General features: G+C 43.4%; 1 protein-coding gene across 2 annotated transcripts in view; it reads right to left on the bottom strand.

Moving 5' to 3' along the window:
- The window catches only part of LOC115132917 (decorin), a 32207-nt gene extending 24981 nt beyond the window's left edge, over positions 1 to 7226 (bottom strand). Inside the window, exon 1 of one of the 2 annotated variants that reach the window (XM_065021508.1) lies at positions 6842 to 7226. The gene's annotated coding sequence lies outside the window, so the exon portion shown is untranslated. The remainder of the gene's footprint in view (positions 1 to 6841) is intronic. The other variant, XM_065021509.1, reaches the window with a different exon arrangement.
- Positions 7227 to 7592: the final 366 nt, after the last annotated feature.

Here is a 7592-nt window from a genome sequence, read left to right as displayed (position 1 = left end):
TTATTTGTCTTTTAATGAGGTGACAATTAGTGTACGTTAGTCAACATCACCGTGATTACTAGAACCAGATGGATTAGCGATACCATTGACAACAAACACGTAAATAGCGACAAAATCACGTCTATCCGGAGAAGATTTGATGGTCAACTATAAACTGGCACCTATTACGGGGTCCAATTGAATCTACAGAGTTTTAGTGGTTATTTTCCAGCCTTCAAAGTTTGTGTCCTCGATAAAATGTGTAAAAGGTGGTGTATCTTCATACTATGTGTGTGTGTGTGTGTGTGTGTGTGTGTGTGTGTGTGTGTGTGTGTGTGTGTGTGTGCGTCTGACTGCCTGTGTTCAATAATCGAAAGGTGGAAAGGTAGGAGCAGTCAAAAGACACCCTTTCCCTTTCATTCCTCCTCCTCCTCCTCCTCCTCATCCTCTCATTCTCTGTAAGGCCTGAGGGCTGTGTTTTGTCAGAGCAAGTCTGATCTTTCTCTCTGAGCGGAGGGGTGGGGGTTGACACTTCCTTTCGTTGCAGCAGCCTTGTCAACCCCCCTCCCTCCCTCTCATCCCTCTCTCATTCTCTCCCTCTCCACTTTCTGTAAAAATCTGGACACACTTCTGACAAGTCTCAGGCAGGAAGCAGATTACAGTAGAGACACCATGTAACATATCTGTCTCATTATTCCCTCCACACCTCTCTCTCTCTCTCTCTCTCTCTCTCTCTCTCCATTTCTTTCTCTCTCCATTTCTTTCTTTCTCTCTCTCTCTCTCTCTCTCTCTCTCTCTCTCTCTCTCTCTCTCTCTGTCTCTCTCTCCCTCTCTCTCCCTCTCTCTGTCTCTCTCTCCCTCTGTCTCTCTCTCTCCCTCTCTCTCTCTCTCTCTCTCTCTCTCTCTCTCTCTCTCTCTCTCTCTCTCCCTCTGTCTCTCTCTCTCCCTCTCTCTCTCTCTCTCTCTCTCTCTCTCTCTCGAACACCATTCAGCTATATTCCATCCATGCCACATGTACAGTATGTAGGTCATCAACCCATACTCATACCTTTCCAAATTTGTGCAGCATTTGCGAGTCTGAGTGACTGACAGGAGACAGATCTCAAGACAACAATTCAAATCCTCCTACCCCCTACCACTACCTCAACCCTCCATGACTCCATTCTACTCCAACTCTCCTTGACCAGCCTTCTGCCTCCAGAGGGCCTGTCAGTAACGAATCCATGGGAGGTATTTACAAGGCTATGAGATGTCTGAAACATGTGTGCCCCCTTTAAACCCATCAACAACTCAACGTGTCAACCCCTCCCCAACCAGATGCAGATACCCAGACATTTGTAACCATTTCCAGTCCTCAAGACCCAGTTTGTCTGTCTGCGTGATTCGTCTGCCTCCATATTGAAATCCTACTAACGGGTCTCCATTTGTCATAGTTTTTTCCCTAAAGACATTTCCAAAGACATCTGAGTTCAAGAGAGTTTATCTATATAGGGAGAAAAACGGAGATCCATCCAAGAAATAACTTCTATGTCTAATGGTGGGAGCACAGATAATATACCAGCGCTTTGTCAACAGGAAATGCCTGCACCACTAACCCCTTCAGTGGTCACAATAGTTCCCTAACAGGGTGATTTCCCCACATCAAACCCAGAAACTCGTTCTGGATCCGTTGCAAGACCAACGTCTGCGAGCATTGCATTTCTTTGGGATTTGGGAGAACTCCAAAGATATTCAGAACTTGGGTCATAAAAACACATATATCGTTGACAGACCGCAGAAAACCCTAAAGCGTCTGTGCTGTTTTGGACCATTGTAGGAGAAAGCCAGTGAATGGTTACAACGCGTTTGAACCTTTCAATGTGAAGTATTGTATGGCTGACATTTATATATCCATGCTTGTATTATCTACAGCCTGTATTATCTACAGCCTGTATTATCTACAGCCTGTATTATCTACAGCTTGTATTATCTACAGCCTGTATTATCTACAGCCTGTATTATCTACAGCCTGTATTATCTACAGCCTGTATTATCTACAGCTTGTATTATCTACAGCCTGTATTATCTACAGCCTGTACAGCCTGTATTATCTACAGCCTATTATCTACAGCCTGTATTATCTACAGCCTGTATTATCTACAGCCTGTATTATCTACAGCCTGTATTATCTACAGCCTGTATTATCTACAGCTTGTATTATCTACAGCCTGTAGCTATCTACAGCCTGTATTATCTACAGCTTGTATTATCTACAGCCTGTATTACAGCTACAGCCTGTATTATCTACAGCCTGTATTATCTACAGCCTGTATTATCTACAGCCTGTATTATCTACAGCCTGTATTATCTACAGCCTATTATCTACAGCCTGTATTATCTAGCAGCCTGTATTATCTACAGCCTGTATTATCTACAGCCTGTATTATCTACAGCCTGTATTATCTACAGCCTGTATTATCTACAGCCTGTATTATCTACAGCCTGTATTATCTACAGCCTGTATTATCTACAGCCTGTATTATCTACAGCTTGTATTATCTACAGCTTGTATTATCTACAGCCTGTATTATCTACAGCCTGTATTATCTACAGCCTGTATTATCTACAGCCCTGCCTATTATCTACAGCCTGTATTATCTACAGCCTGTATTATCTACAGCCTGTATTATCTACAGCCTGTTATCTACAGCCTGTATTATCTACAGCTTGTATTATCTACAGCCTGTATTATCTACAGCTTGTATTATCTACAGCCTGTATTATCTACAGCCTGTTATCTACAGCCTGTATTATCTACAGCCTGTATTATCTACAGCCTGTATTATCTACAGCCTGTATTATCTACAGCCTGTATCTACAGCCTGTATTATCTACAGCCTGTATTATCTACAGCCTGTATTATCTACAGCTTGTATTATCTACAGCCTGCCTGTATTATCTACAGCCTACAGCCTGTATTATCTACAGCCTGTATTATATACAGCTTGTATTATCTACAGCCTGTATTATATACAGCTTGTATTATCTACAGCTTGTATTATCTACAGCCTGTATTATCTACAGCTTGTATTATCTACAGCCTGTATTATCTACAGCCTGTATTATCTACAGCCTGTATTATATACAGCTTGTATTATCTACAGCTTGTATTATCTACAGCCTGTATTATCTACAGCCTGTATTATCTACAGCCTGTATTATCTACAGCTTGTATTATCTACAGCCTGTATTATCTACAGCCTTATTATCTACAGTATTATCTATCTACAGCCTGTATTATATGCAGCCTGTATTATCTACAGCCTGTATTATCTACAGCCTGTATTATCTACAGCCTGTATTATCTACAGCTTGTATTATCTACAGCCTGTATTATCTACAGCCTGTATTATCTACAGCCTGTATTATCTACAGCCTGTATTATCTACAGCCTGTATTATCTACAGCCTGTATTATCTACAGCTTGTATTATCTACAGCCTGTATTATATACAGCTACAGCCTGTATTATCTACAGCCTGTATTATCTATCTAGCCTGTATTATCTACAGCCTGTATTATCTACAGCCTGTATTATCTACAGCTTGTATTATCTACAGCCTGTATTATCTACAGCCTGTATTATCTACAGCTTGTATTATCTACAGCCTGTATTATCTACAGCCTGTATTATCTACAGCCTGTATTATCTACAGCCTGTATTATCTACAGCCTGTATTATCTACAGCCTGTATTATCTACAGCCTGTATTATCTACAGCCTGTATTATCTACAGCCTGTATTATCTACAGCCTGTATTATCTACAGCCTGTATTATCTACAGCTTGTATTATCTACAGCCTGTATTATCTACAGCCTGTATTATCTACAGCCTGTATTATCTACAGCCTGTATTATATACAGCCTGTATTATCTACAGCCTGTTATCTACAGCCTGTATTATCTACAGCCTGTATTATCTACAGCCTGTATTATCTACAGCTTGTATTATATACAGCCTGTATTATCTACAGCCTGTATTATCTACAGCCTGTATTATCTACAGCCTGTATTATCTACAGCCTGTATTATCTACAGCCTGTATTATCTACAGCCTGTATTATCTACAGCCTGTATTGAACAGAAGTGAACATCTTCTCCTTTTCTCTCTCTTTTCCCTCTCCCTTCATCTCCCATAGATGAAGACATTTCTTCTTTGACCCTTTGGCAGTACCATTTCCTTTTTAGAAAGAGAACTACTGGAGAATGGAACTTTAAAAATAATTTGTGGCTAACGTCCATCTTTCAGCGTATTGTTCTCTCTCGACCTGGACAGTTACAGTGAGTCCAGACGGGAAAATGTGGCCCCTGGGCTCAACCCTGAGCCTCGCCTCTAAAGACCCATGTCTTACTTTTCTAATACAGAGCTAACCAAACTATACTGTACAAGTTAGTCCAAACAAACAAGACTTCGACATTAACGACTCCATCAACATGCCACAACATGTTTAGGTTGAGGTTGTGGAGAGCACTAGGGGTGGACTAGGAAAACAAGTCCTGTCCATCTTCCAACTCATAATCCATTCCTCTCCACTCTGTTCCCCAACTCATAATCCCTTCCTCTCCACTCTGTTCTCCAACTCATTATCCCTTCCTCTCCACTCTGTTCTCCAACTCATAATCCCTTCCTCTCCACTCTGTTCTCCAACTCATAATCCCTTCCTCTCCACTCTGTTCTCCAACTCATAATCCCTTCCTCTCCACTCTGTACTCCAACTCATAATCCCTTCCTCTCCACTCTGTTCTCCATCTCATAATCCCTTCCTCTCCACTCTGTTCTCCAACTCATAATCCCTTCCTCTCCACTCTGTTCTCCAACTCATAATCCCTTCCTCTCCACTCTGTTCTCCATCTCATAATCCCTTCCTCTCCACTCTGTTCTCCAACTCATAATCCCTTCCTCTCCACTCTGTTCTCCAACTCATAATCCCTTCCTCTCCACTCTGTTCTCCAACTCATAATCCCTTCCTCTCCACTCTGTTCTCCATCTCATAATCCCTTCCTCTCCACTCTGTTCTCCAACTCATAATCCCTTCCTCTCCACTCTGTTCTCCAACTCATAATCCCTTCCTCTCCACTCTGTTCTCCATCTCATAATCCCTTCCTCTCCACTCTGTTCTCCAACTCATAATCCCTTCCTCTCCACTCTGTTCTCCAACTCTAGTTCAGCCCTGTAAAAAAACTCCCTCTGTGTTGGAGGATGTTGGCTATTAGCTGGGAGTTTTGCGGTGTCTTGCAGGGAAGCCATCAGAGTAGATCTCTCTGTGATAGAGGAAGCTGTACTGTTAGTAGATTAATAAGGCTTTGGGTTGCCAGGTACTGCTTTCCCCCCCCCCCCTTTCTTCGACTTCAAAGCAGGTCCTCCCTTTAATTTTGGTTGCCCCGGGCGATTTGGGTCTGCAGCGCTTCCATCAAAGCAGAGTGGTCACGAGGTGGGCCGAAACGGTGCCTTAATGTTGATGTGAAACAGAACAGCAGTACAACAAGTTAAATAAACCATTTCAGATCGATTTGTTTTCGTCTAAAATGCCCTGGATGGGTTCATTCTGGCTTGAACTGCTGCAAGTGAACTGTCATGGCTTGAGGCAATACAAAGAAATCCTTGTTGTTGTTGTGTTTTTATTTCACTTGTAGGATCTCCAAGTGCCAGAGGGAGAGTACAAAAGAGAGAAAGCAATGCATTAAAGTGCTACAACTGAAGAAAAGGACACTGGTAAACTTAATGGGTTTTCCACCAGGGCCAGTTACTGACAAGAGAGGAGAGAAAACTCTCCAGGGACTTCACATCAAAGAAACCTCTTCTCTTTCGCTCTATTCCTCTGCCCACAACACCTCTGAATGCATGTAAAGCCATAAACGAACACACTGGACAGTTTGATGTTAGGGAAAACCACATGTACAACCACAAGCCAACTAACTGACGAAACAGCTCACTTGCTCAAGTGCCTTGAGGGGTAAAAACCTCAAATCCGCTAGCCAAGGGATAAACCAATAAAGTCAAGGAAAGATAACATGGTATCCTCTGTTGGATAAATAGGGTAGGGTTTTCTCATACATTGGCATGGGAGTGAAGTGCTAGCATCAACAGTAGCACCACACCCCCTCCCTATAGCTGGTGCTGTCTTCATCATTCTGTAGACTATCATATGGTCTGGTATGGGAATGATTAGCTATGGTCTCTCCTCCCTAAGCCAGTCCTGTTGTGAGACTAAGACCTGGCCACGCATCCAGTTTAGAGGGAGCGAGCACACACACACACACACACACACACACACACACACACACACACACACACACACACACACACACACACACACACACACACACACACACACACACACACACACACACACACACACACACACACACTACCCCTACACCCACAGAAAACAAGTTTGCAATATCATGCACAAACGCATCACTTTCATGATATGCCTGGCATGACTCATGTCGTACATTCTAATTGAATGTATGTGCAAAAGCATTGAAATGAACCACCCGTTCATGACCAGTTCAACCACAAAACCACTGAACACAGAGTCTGGCGACAGAGTTAAGGAATGAAGGAACATCAAAAGAGCATCCACATCCCAGAACCTACCAAGCCATTACAAAACCTCAAACCACAAGCACAGCATCACCATTTTACTAACCAAGTCTGCACGTTTGGGACCCCCGAAACACAATAGCCCCAATTCCAAATCCCTTTTAACAACTCCCCTCACAATCCCCCTCTCTTCCCACACTCCCCAGGCCTATAATCCAGTCTTTCCCAAGTTTCCCCCAAAGATCCATCCCCTCTATCTACAAGTGTGTTATCCTACCTGTGCTCTTTAGAAGCGTGGGAGAGAGAGCGAGAGAGTTAGAGTGCACCGAGGTCAGATGGTCTTCCTTCCAAATATCCAGTTGGGGCTATAGGCTGAATCACTGTGAGCCTTCTGCACTGTGCTGCAAGGGGCCGAGCGATAATTGCACTGAGAGCGCGCGCAGCCAAGACCAAGCAGGTGTGCTCTGTCACGGCCGAAGGGGAGGAGGAAGGGGCTGAGAGAGGAAGAGAGAGAGGGAGGGAGCTCCTGTTAAATTGAGACACTTGGTGGAGAGATCTTCCCCCAGCAAAAGAGAGAGAGAGAGAGAGAGAGAGAGAGCGAAAGATCCAAAAACAGCTGGAAATAGAGGGAGAGAAAAGAGAGGAAAATGTATAAATGAACAGCCACAGAGCGATGGAGACAAGAAGATGAGAGTGGAGGGAAGAAAGGAGGGAGAGAGAGAAATGGAGGGCAGAGTTAAGGCAATAAGCAGTGACTAGGCTGGCAGGCTCCCATTCAGTACCATCTGGTAATGATAGGTCCTCCAGAGCTCAGTTCAAAAACGCCAGCTACTCTCTGCCTTTCTCTCACTAATGTTCTTTCTTCCATTTTTCTCCCTCTCTTTCTCTCTTTACTTTGGTGAAATTCAAACTAATTTAACACAGCCGACTACCCCTCTGCCTTTGTTTAATCCCACACAAACATTCAGTCCCCCCTCCGCCTTCACCCCCATCTCTTGATTGGGTCGGTTTACTTATTTACACTTAAG

This window comes from Oncorhynchus nerka, linkage group LG8, assembly GCF_034236695.1.
Source record: "Oncorhynchus nerka isolate Pitt River linkage group LG8, Oner_Uvic_2.0, whole genome shotgun sequence".
Classification (NCBI taxonomy): Eukaryota; Metazoa; Chordata; class Actinopteri; order Salmoniformes; family Salmonidae; genus Oncorhynchus; species Oncorhynchus nerka.
This window is presented reverse-complemented; position numbering and strand designations above follow the sequence as displayed.